Below are 11,801 nucleotides of genomic sequence, written 5' to 3'. Positions count from 1 at the left end.
TAAAAATAATTTTAAAAATCATGAAAATAATAATTTATTAAAAAGAATAATAATAACAATAAGGAGACAACATATTAATACTTATGGAATAGAGCAAAAGAAATAGAGGAATATTTAAATCTCTAAATGCTTACATCATTGAAATAAAGACTGTAAAAATGAGGGCTAAAAACATTGAATCAATAAATAAAAGTAGGTTTTAACAAAAAAATTACAATAAAATTGATGGATAAGCCATTGGTTAATTTGATTTTCAAAACGAAGAGAAAAAAACCAAATCTCTAGCATTAAAAATGAAATACATATACTTATATATATACACACTATATATATAACCTTAAGGAAGATGAAATTAAAGCAATTATAAAATTATTGTTTCCAATTACATCCCAAAAAATTTACTAATCTGAGTGAAATGGAAGAATGTTTGAAACATATAAATTTTCTTGATCAAGAAAAGCAGAAACAAAATATCAAACTAGATTTATTTTAGAAAAGAAATTTAACAGGCTATAAATAAACTCCCTAAGAGAAAAAAGCACCAATTACAGCCAATGTTTCTAATAAAGATCTCCTTTCTAAAATATTTAGAAATTTATAAGAATACAAGTCATTCCTCAATTGATAAACTGTTAAAGGAGGATATTAACAGGCAGTTTTCAGATGGACTGCACCACCTAGCTGCTCCTTTATTTTATCAACTTATTGTTATAATCAAGTTTTAATTCTGAGCTGTGGATAATGGTATCCAAGGGCTCAAATTAAAGATACCTATAGTTACATAAAAAATACTCTAAATCACTATTGATTAGAGAGACGCAATTTAAAACAATTAGAGGTACACTTCACACCTAACAAATTGAATAAGAGGATGGAAAGGAAATATGATAAATTTTGGAGATGTGGGAAACCTGGGACACTAATGCACTGATGGTGGATTTATGAATTGACAGCCATTCTGGAGAGCAATTTGGAACTACATCCACAGGGCTATAAACCTGATGATAATGTTTGATCCAAGAGTACCACCACCATTTGGCAAAATGTGGGATAGAGAATGTTAAAAAAAAAAGATTCACATATACAAAAATGAATATAGCAGCTTTTTTTTATTGTGGCAAACAACTGGAAATTGAGAGAATGCCCATGAATTGAGGAATGACTAAATAAATTGTGATATATTAATGTGATGTAGTATTATTATTCTGTAAGAAATCATGAATGGATAGACCTTAGAAAAGCCTAGAAAGATTTGTTTAAACTCATTCTGAGGAAAATGAGCAAAACCAAGAGAGTGCTATACACATTAATGACAACTATATGTGATGATTAATTATAATCGTCCACAGTACATTGATCACAGACAATTCTAAAGGATTTGTTATGGAAAACACCATCCAAATCTAGAGAAAGAACTATGGAGTGTGATTCAGAGAAAAACATGCTATTTTCAATTTTTAAAAATTGTTTTATGCTTTATGTTTTTTCCTTATCATGGCTTTATTTTCCCTTTTTTTTCTGATTCTTCTTTTACAACATGATTAATATGAAAATATGTTATCATAGTAATACATGTATAGGAAAAGATTACTGAATATCAAGGGGAATTAGGAAAGAAAGAAACAGAATGGAGGAAATGTGGTATTAAAAAATGAATAGTATGGTGAAAATTATTTTTACATAAAGTTGGAATTATAAATTCATAAGAAGATTGTTATCTAAAAATAAAACTAAAATGTAAAGAAACTGAGAAAAAAACTATTGTTACATGTAATTGGAAAAAATAAAATACTAATAAGCAAAAAAGTACTATTTAAATTAAAAAAGAACCAGAGTCAGACATATTTCCAAGTGAATTCTATCAAACATTTAAAGATCAACTAATTTCAATATTGATTAAATTATCTGGCAAAGAATGGATCCTATAAAACTACTTTTATAAAACAAATATGATATTATCTAAACCAGGAAGAGTGAAAATAGAATAAATAAATAAATAAATAAGATGAATTAAATTAATAAATTAATAATAATAAATTAATAAATAACAATGTGCTAGCTAAAAATTATAATGCTATTTTACAATGATTACATATTTCATGACCAAGTGGCATTTATATCAGAAAAGCTGGTATGGTTTAACATATGGAGAACTACTACCTTAACTAATTATATTAATAATAAAAGTTTAAAAAATGATTACATCAATAGTTGCAGAAAAATCTTGTGATAAAAGTACAAAACCAATTTCTAGTAAAACGTTTGAAAATATAGATATAATGAAAAATTGATAAAAAATTATCTAATACCATCAGCAAGTAAGCTAGAAGCCTTTCCAGCAAGATCAAGTGTTGAAACAAGTATACCCACTATCACCAATATATTCAATATTTTACTGGAAATCCTAGTAAAAGTAAAGGGAAGAAAAATTAATGAAAATGATTCAGAATATATTGTAATAATAAAACTTTCTCTTTTGCAAATGATATAATAATATAATTGGAAAATTTCAAAGACAACTAAAAAATTTAAAGCAGGGTCAATTAGGTGGTTCAGTGGATAGAACAGTGGCCCTGGAGGCAGGAGGAACTGAGTTCAAAACTGGCCTCAGACACCTAATACTTACTTAGCTGTGTGAACTTGGGCAAATCATTTAACCTCATTGACTTTCAAAAAACAAAAAAAAATTGTAAAAACAATTTTAGCAAGAAATAAATAAATCCACATAAATCATCAATATTCCTATATATCACAAACAAAACTTCCCAGAAGAGATGATAAGAGATACCTCCAGATAAATTTTATCCAATAGTACACCTGTCAAAATAAACCCAGGAACTATATTTTAAAATAATATAAAAAACCTTATAGAAATGAAATCAGATGTAAATACTTGTAGAAATATTAATTGTTCATAGTGCCAATATGAAGAAAATAGCAATTTTACCTAAACTAACGTATATATTCAATGCTGTCCCAATTAAATTACCATCAAATTTTTTTACTGAATTAGATAAAAATAAGGACAAAATTAATTTGGAAGAACAAAAAGTCAAGAATCAATAGAACTAATGAAAGTGTTAAAGGAAGGTTTAGCAGCATTACATTTTAAACTATATTATGCAGCAACAATTATCAAAACTATTTGGTACTGGCTAAGAAATAGGAAGGTAGAACAATGGAACAGAGTAAACTTACAATTTACATCAGTAAATAAATATAGTAACTTGTATTTCATAAGTATAAAGACTTAAGTTTTGGGGATAAGAATTCATTATTTGATAAATAAAAGTTTTGGGGAAACTGAACAGGAGAAATTGGTCATATACAAATATATTACATCATTTGTCAGGAAAAGATCATAATGGATACTTGATCAAGATATAACCAGAGAATTTATGAGAACATTTGGATAACATGAAACATATTACTTAGTAGATTTGTGGATAAGCAAACATCTATAAATAAAGAAGAGATAGAGATCAGAGTGAAATCTAAAATGGACAATGTCAATTCATTAAATCAAAAAGGGTTGTACAAATAATACAAATGTAGTCAGAATCAGAAGGAAAGTAGAAAACTAAAGGATACTTATAGACAGTTTCTTAGATAAAGGTCTCATATCTCAAATATATATTTTGTAAAATCTATAAGAATGAGTTATCCCCCAATTTATAAACGATCAAAGAAAAGTAACAGGTGATTTTAGATAAAGAAATCAAAATGATTTATAGTCATATGAAAAAATGATCTAAATCATTATTGATTACAGAAATGCAAGTTAAAACAATCCTGAAGTTTATCATTTTATACCTCTCAGATGGGCTCTAAAAATTAAAGGAGAAAAGGAAAGATGTTGGAAGGCATGTAGAAAAATTGAGACACTAATGCATTCTTGGTGAAATTATGTATTGATTCAAACATTTTGGAGAGCAATATAGAATTAAATTCAAATAATTATTAAGCTGCCTATACCCTTTAACTCAACAATACCTCTACTAAGTATGTTTAAAAAAAATATCTAGGGAAAAAGGAAAAGAATGCATATTGTCTAAAATATTTATAGTAGTTCTCTTTGGGATGTCAAAGAAGTCAAAATTACAGGGATGCCTATCAATTGGGGAATGGTTAAACAAGTAGTGGCATATGATTACAACTGTGCTATTAGAAATGATGCACTCAATGATCATAGAAAAATATGGGTAGTCTTGCACAAAATAATAGCAAAATGAATAGAATCAAGACGATATTGTATTTGATGATAGGAATATTGTTTTAACAACAAATTTGAGTGAATCAGTCATTTTTGATAACTATAAATTTCCAAAAATATTACAAAAGAGATACAAAGAGAAAAGAACAAATAAACAGAAGTATATGTAGAATGATTTTACATCTATATACATATATATAATGCATATTTATATTTGTGTCTATTGTAAGATATCTCTAAAATGGGGAAAGAGGAGTGAAGAATAAAAAATAATAACTTTATTATATATTTCAAGGGAATATTAAGCTGTACATAATAAATTTTCAGTTTTTATTTGTAAACATAGTTTTTATTATACTTTGTTAAGGACATGCTTGTTTTATTCCACTAATTAAAAATGAAATTAAATAAAACAAAGTTTAAAGCATGATATAGATGATAAATTTAGAAAAAATAAAAATGCATATTAATTATACTAACTCCATAGGTAGCCAAAGGCATTTTCCCCTTGGATTTGTTTTATTTTAAAACCTATTAGTTTTGTGGAATGTCTTTGAAAAGGTTTGTTCTTTGATTAAAAACTAAGATGTTCTAACCTATTAACTTAAAGAGATAACTTGGTATAGTGGAACACCGCACTGAATTCAAATCCAGCTACTCTCATATACTATTTGTGTGAGCAACTTAACATGTCTGAGCCTCAATTTTCTCACCTTCAAAAATAAGGAAACAAAATTAAATGGTCTCCAGTTCAAAACCCACGATTTCATTATTTTCAAATTTTGACTCATTCTTATCTTTTTAGTATTTTTATCCAATATTCCTCTTCTGTAAATCTGTGATCCAAATGTATCAATCTATTTCCTATTATGGACACAGATATTTCATCTCTGACATTTCACTTGCTGTTTCTAAGTCTTTGAACTTCCAATCTCCCCTGACTAAAAGGCACTGCCTTCTTATTGCCATTTTATATTGTGAACATACATGAAGATTTTCCCCTTCTTCCTAGTTATTAAGGCACCCCTTCTTAAAACTACCTTGTGTTCATTTTGCACACCTGTGTGTGTGTGTGTGTGTGTGTGTGTGTGTGTGTGTGTGTGTGTGTGTGTAGTGTATCTCTTTAGAATATAACCTCCTTGAGGGAAGGAAATTTTTAGCTTTTTTTCTTTACATCCCTGGAGCTTATAATAAGAATTTAATAAATTTTTTGTCGAATTATTGGTTGACATTTGGATTTGTACCATTTATAAATGGAAAGATAATAATCTTTCCATGTATAAGAACTACTTTATTTATGCTAATGGAATTAAAAGATATTTTCTTTCCATTGTGGGAAACCAGGAACAGTTCTCAAGATTGCATGTCATTTTAACTTGAAACATGTCTATCTAACAATTTTCCTGGCTTGAAAACTGAAAACTGATAAACAAAATGGTGAAATGTCTAAATCAAATCTACAAAATTTCTAAGTAACATAGGCAGGGCATCTGATTCTGAATGTTAGATTGTATTTTACTATGTAATGCTTTTAGAAAGAATAGCAAATAATGACATTCAATGAATTTAAAGGTATCTCAGAAAATTTTAAAACAATAAGAAAAATAGGAATAGAATCGACTTCTAATCACATTTATATATATATATACACACATTTTAATCACACTCATATATATATATACACATTCTAACCACATTCATGTGTGTATATATATATATATATATATATATATATATACATGCATATCTATTCACATAGATAAATCATGCTGAAGTTTAAATCTTTGACCTGGAAATAATTAATCATGTAGGTATTCAAGATCTGGGTATAAGATCGAATTGTCTTGTGATAAATATAGTCAGACATATAGTACATTTCTTCAGTTATAGACTTGGAAGGAAGAATGAGGAAAAAGGATGGAATAGGAAGTAGGGCATAGGAAACAGAAAGTAAAAAGAGTTTACTACCATAAATAGATGAATGTTTTTCACATAGTCCATTTAAGAAAAAGAACAAAATTCTCCCCTAAAGAAATAAAAAAATAACTTCTAATGATTTTACCAAGAGTATTAAAGAAAACAGCTCTGAAAGGATCACATTATTTGTTGTAGTAATATCAGATTTGTGTTCATTTCTGTTGATTTGCATTCATTCTGTTGTTATCAGATAGTTTAAAATATTTCAATTTTATGAATGATCTTAAGCTGCAAATTGTGTGATTCTTGGAGCAAGGCATAGGCAACAACCAAACTGAAACTATCCAACCTGCCATTGTAGGGAGCTCAATTTTCAGAATATTAACTGTTACTCCTACATTTTATTCATTTTAGAGTTTTAGAGACAGATTTGATGTAAAAGAGCTCTTCATTTTACTAATCTTTATTTTCAGTTTTGACTAAATCATGGAGCTGGATTAACATTTGTTTCAATGGGGCTTGCCCTATTCCAACCATAATTGCTTTAGATGTTTGGAAAAGCTAATCTCCAAGTAGATTTCTGTATATATTTCTGGTGAAAAAATAGTAAATTAACTTTCTAATGAAATAAATGAACATCACTTTAATATTTTTAAGACCTTGTCTTCATTTGGAGTTTATTAATATGTATCCTTTATGCTTTAGTATATTCAATAAGAATAGAGAAAAATATCTTACTTTCACTGTTTCAATATACTGACCGATATATCAACTTATGTTTTGATATATTGGTCAGCATGTCAAATATATACCTATATGTTGATCAGTATAGTAAAATGTATTCATTGTACTGACTTTGTTTATAGTAAACAATTCAATCTGATTTTTGCTTTTTTCCTTTTAAAAATATTTATTTTATGCACACTTACTAAATAATATTCACATTTAACTTTAACAGTGTTCTGTTCTCAGCAGTTTCTGTGTGTGTTTGTGTGTGTGTGTGTGTGTGTGTGTGTGGTCGGTATCATCATCATTTCAAGAAATATTGGAAGTTTTGACTTATGACATCCAGAAAATAATATTCTTACACTCCTGAAATCCCTTTTGCAAAATCAGTGATGATATCTGTATCCAGTATCCATAAATTAGCCTGAAGTAATGAATATCAGTTTTATAAATAAGAAATGTTACTGAAAATATTTGCAGGATTAAAATGACATATAAATCAACTTTCAATACTGTTAATACTCCAGGTGAAAACAGTCATTTATGACTTACCCAACAAAAATATTAACATTTATCATTATCATATCATAAAATTGCATTTTCATGGAACTATATCTCTAACTCAGTATTGATGACCACATCAAATCTGAGTATTTTAACATTGAGGTTAATAGGAGAGAAATTAATGCTTCCATTTGAGCTCTAGTGAAAAACATTATTTATCACTCAATGTTGGGTAATTTTCAATTCAATAATAGCTTGTTAGTAGAATAGATAGGTTGCTTGGAGAAGAACTTTTTCTTTGTTTAAGCTTGGCTTATCACATCTTGAAGTTTCATTTCCCCATTAATAGCTCTACTCGTAAGTTTTAAGTAAAAGCTTTACTTTGAAACCACTGAGACTTGTTTTAGAGTCTTTTTTAAAAACTTATGTATTGTGTATATATCTTCACTCATTATGAGCTATTTATTTCTTATGGACAGTTAATATTTAAAGTCTATGAAATTTAGGGGCAGCTAGGTGGCACAGTGGATAGAGCACCGGCCATGAAGTCAGGAGTACCTGAGTTCAAATCCAGCCTCAGACACTTAATAATAATTACCTAGCTGTGTGGCCTTGGGCAAGCCACTTAACCCCATTTGCCTTGCAAAAATAAACCTAAAAAATAAAAATAAAAAAATTAAGTCTATGAAATAGATTCACCTAATATATTTTTACTTTCATTTATTTATAAAGAACAGGTTTCCTGGTAAAACCATGCATTCTGTGAGTCATCCCCTACATATAGAACATAGTGATATATATGTTCACCTTTTGAAATATTTTTCTTCCTTTGTCCATTCTTCACTGATTGCCCCCATGAAAATTTATTTCTCCCTCCTTATATTTTCCTTGAATACTATCTATCATTCTTCCTTTTGATCCTATCACATACTATTTTATGCCATACTTATTCACCTATGATCAGTATTCTATTAGATTGTGAGCTTTTTGAGGCAGGGGCTGTGTCTGCTACAGTACCTTCAATATATGTCTTGCATACAATCTTTGCCACTGAACTCTAAAACACCATTGAATTGTTTTTATCTGTCTTGAAACATGCCATATGTTCTCTTTCCCTTTTAGATTGTGAGCTACTTGCTTTCCCTCCTGTCTCTTTCCTTAGTTTCCTTTTCCTTGCCTTACCTTCCCCTTTTTTGCCTTCTTGTACTTCTCTTTCTCTTCCCTTGCCTTGTTTTTTATTTTTTTGGTTTTTGTTTTTCTTTGTTCATAAGTTCTCCCTATCTTGCCATGCTATCTTTCTTTCCAGATGTGTTAATGCTCCTATTAATGGGTATGGGAGATTTAACTTGCTCCATTTTTCACCAGGGTTGATTTTTTCCACCTGGGCAGAGCCCAGTTCCATCCCATCTCCCATATTGCTCAAATTTGTTCTGGAATTAATACAGATGCTCAATTGACTTATAAGAATGCAGCTAAGAATTCCTAACCTGCCAGATTGCCTTGTAGAGGATTACAGATGGACCTCATCTTCCCACCTATCTTGCTTTACTTTTTATCTGTTGTATCACCAGTACCTAGCATAGTGCTCTGCATATAAGCACTTTTTCATTGGTTCATTGATTGTTTGATTAATTAATTTATTCAAGCCATAAGTATATAATGAATATTGTTAAAATAAAACGTAGCAATTCAATTTAAAATGATTGATTTTTAATTTAAATTTCAAATCAGAAGAAATCATTTTTCTCCTTTCTTTTCTGATCATTGAATTCAAATGCGAACCTTTTCCCCAGACCCTCTCTCCCCCCACCCCCCACAAAAGAAAGATTTTGATGAAATATATTGTTGAAACCCTACAAACTAATTGACAATTACACCTGCAAATGACTTCACAATTCACAATATTGAAGCTAATTTTTGCTCTTAGGACAAGAGTCCATGATGCAACAAAACAATGTTAAACAAAATAACAAACAAGCAAACCAAATATTAGCATTTTGTGGCTTTTTTTTGTCTTGTTTGAGAGTTTTTAGTAAGGGAGAATAAAGTGATAAAATAGAGCATCAACATTGCATTGTGGTCAGTCCTCTTTAACACCATGAGAGCTGAATTGGGCCCTAAGTTCAGATCATTTCTACATATTTTATTTATGAAGCTTTCTATCCTATCAAATAAGATAGAGTTGACAACATCAACTTCCTCAAACATCACATATAAACAACTTACAAAACTTATTTGACTAATAATAATGTTGTTCTCCATATCAATGTTACTACTGAAACACTGTTAGCTCTGGGACTCCTTGATAAGATCTGAAGTCACCAACTTCAGGGTGAAGAACCAGGATAAAAAGCACTTGGCAGGGGAAAAAATCAGAGAGAATAGCCCAGACCTGGATAAGACAGGATCAAAAAGTCAGTTGTCAGAGTGAAGACAGGAATCTGGATCTAGAAGGTAAGTGAGCCATCTAGAGAGGAGAGGAGGAACATAGTTCAGTACCATATGGAAGACATACCACAGTACTTCAATTTATTTTTGAAAACTCTCTTGTCATGCCACTCTGAACCAGCTGGGGTTTGGCATAGTGATTCTGTTACCTAATTACTATTGATTTTCTATCTTCAACACTTCACATACTTTACATAAACAGTTTGGGGGTATATTTTTGCTGCTTTTTTCCAGTAACAAATGTTATATATTATGAGGGGTGCAAATGTTACCCCGGGTGAAAAAAAAAGCTTATTTTAAAAAAAAATATTTATTTTAACTGAGAACTTTCCTTCTCTAACTGCTACTGCAATGAGCTATTTGCTCCTTTTCTATGGAAAGCAACTCTCCCAGTAAGTGCAAATATTGTCACTTAGTAAAAAAATATACAACTTTCATTTGCCTGCTTGTGTGGTATTGTTAAGTGACATTTAACAGTGTTTACCTCTTGGCTGCCATTTCCTCATCTTGCATAATATATTTTTTACATTAAATACTGAAGCATAGGGAAATTTTAAAGTTGGAGTGCACCTGTGGGATGACAGCATGATAGACATCTGTGTAATAAATGCAGACTTATGGTGTACAAAACTAACCACAACTCCATACCCTGACATTTGTTCATAGCTCAGGATTATAGGATGAAATGTTCAACAATTACAGAAGGAACAATGTATCACATAAAATGGTAGTATAAGAATAGACAATAACACTGTAGAGTTGCCATATGGTATGCCACTGACAGTAATGACACTTCTTTCCCTTCTGGGAGGGCATTCAAAATATAAACTAGTGAACAAACACAGTAATGAATAAATTTTTGGAAGAAATTTGTGATTTTAAGGACTCTTTGACTCTTTTCCTTTATCATTCTCCCTAAATTATTTAGTAAATTATTTGGCTATTATTATACTACTTATAATTGTTATTAATAATATCTTAATTCTTACTTGGACAGCTAAGTGGTCACCATGGACAGTGTGCTGGTTCTGGAATTAAGAAGACTCAACTTAAGTTCATCTGGCATCAGATACATACTAGCTGTGTGACAATGGACAAGTCATTAACCCTATTTGTCCCAGTTCCTCATCTATAAAATGAACAGGAGAAAGAAATGATAAACTATTCTAGTGTCTTTGCCAATAAAATCCGGAATAGAGTAACTCAGAGTCAGACATGACTGAAGTAATCAAAGAACATTTCATACTTATCATTAGTTCAAATGAGATAAACTATAAAATATTTTTCAAACCTTTTAATATTATGTTGTTGTTATTTTTATTTTAGAAAAGTCAATAATGGAAATCAAAATAGCCAACTTTTACCCTAAATAAGGTTGAATTAATTTTCTCGGGACTACAGGCATATGCATGATAATAATAATAATAACTGTTTGACATTTTGACATTCAATATTGACATATCAAAATAATAGTATTCCTTCTAATAGTGAATATGGTGACTAAACTTCACTAATATGAAAATATCAGTTATGATTGAGGACAGAAATCATCATCTTGTGTATTATAAGAACTGTTCCTATCAGCAGATTTTGCTCATAAGTAGTATGTCTAAATAATTGGGGTATGTGTGTTTGTGTGTGTGTATGTGTGTGTGCGTCTTGGGGAGGAAGGGCTTGTTCCTCAAATATACATGGAAAAAGAATTTAGAGATTTAAAACTCTCTGTTACTATATGTTGACAGCTTTTATTATATTTCAGATAACTATCACTAGATTGCTCAAATACTCTGAAGCATTTTCATGCTTAGTAAAGCTATTCCTTAAATCTTTCATATTTTTATTCTTATATATATTACATTAATTCTAATTGTTCTTACTTTTGTATTGCTACACATGTCGTCTTCCCTATTAGAAAGTGAGTTCAGTGAGGGCAAGGATCCTGTTTTTGTCTTTCTTTGTATACCTGACCCTTAATCCCTAGCCCTTAGTACAT

The sequence above is a fragment of the Macrotis lagotis genome, chromosome 6 (genome assembly GCF_037893015.1).
Source record: "Macrotis lagotis isolate mMagLag1 chromosome 6, bilby.v1.9.chrom.fasta, whole genome shotgun sequence".
In the NCBI taxonomy this organism is placed as follows: domain Eukaryota; kingdom Metazoa; phylum Chordata; class Mammalia; order Peramelemorphia; family Peramelidae; genus Macrotis; species Macrotis lagotis.
Note: the sequence above shows the minus strand (reverse complement) of the source record.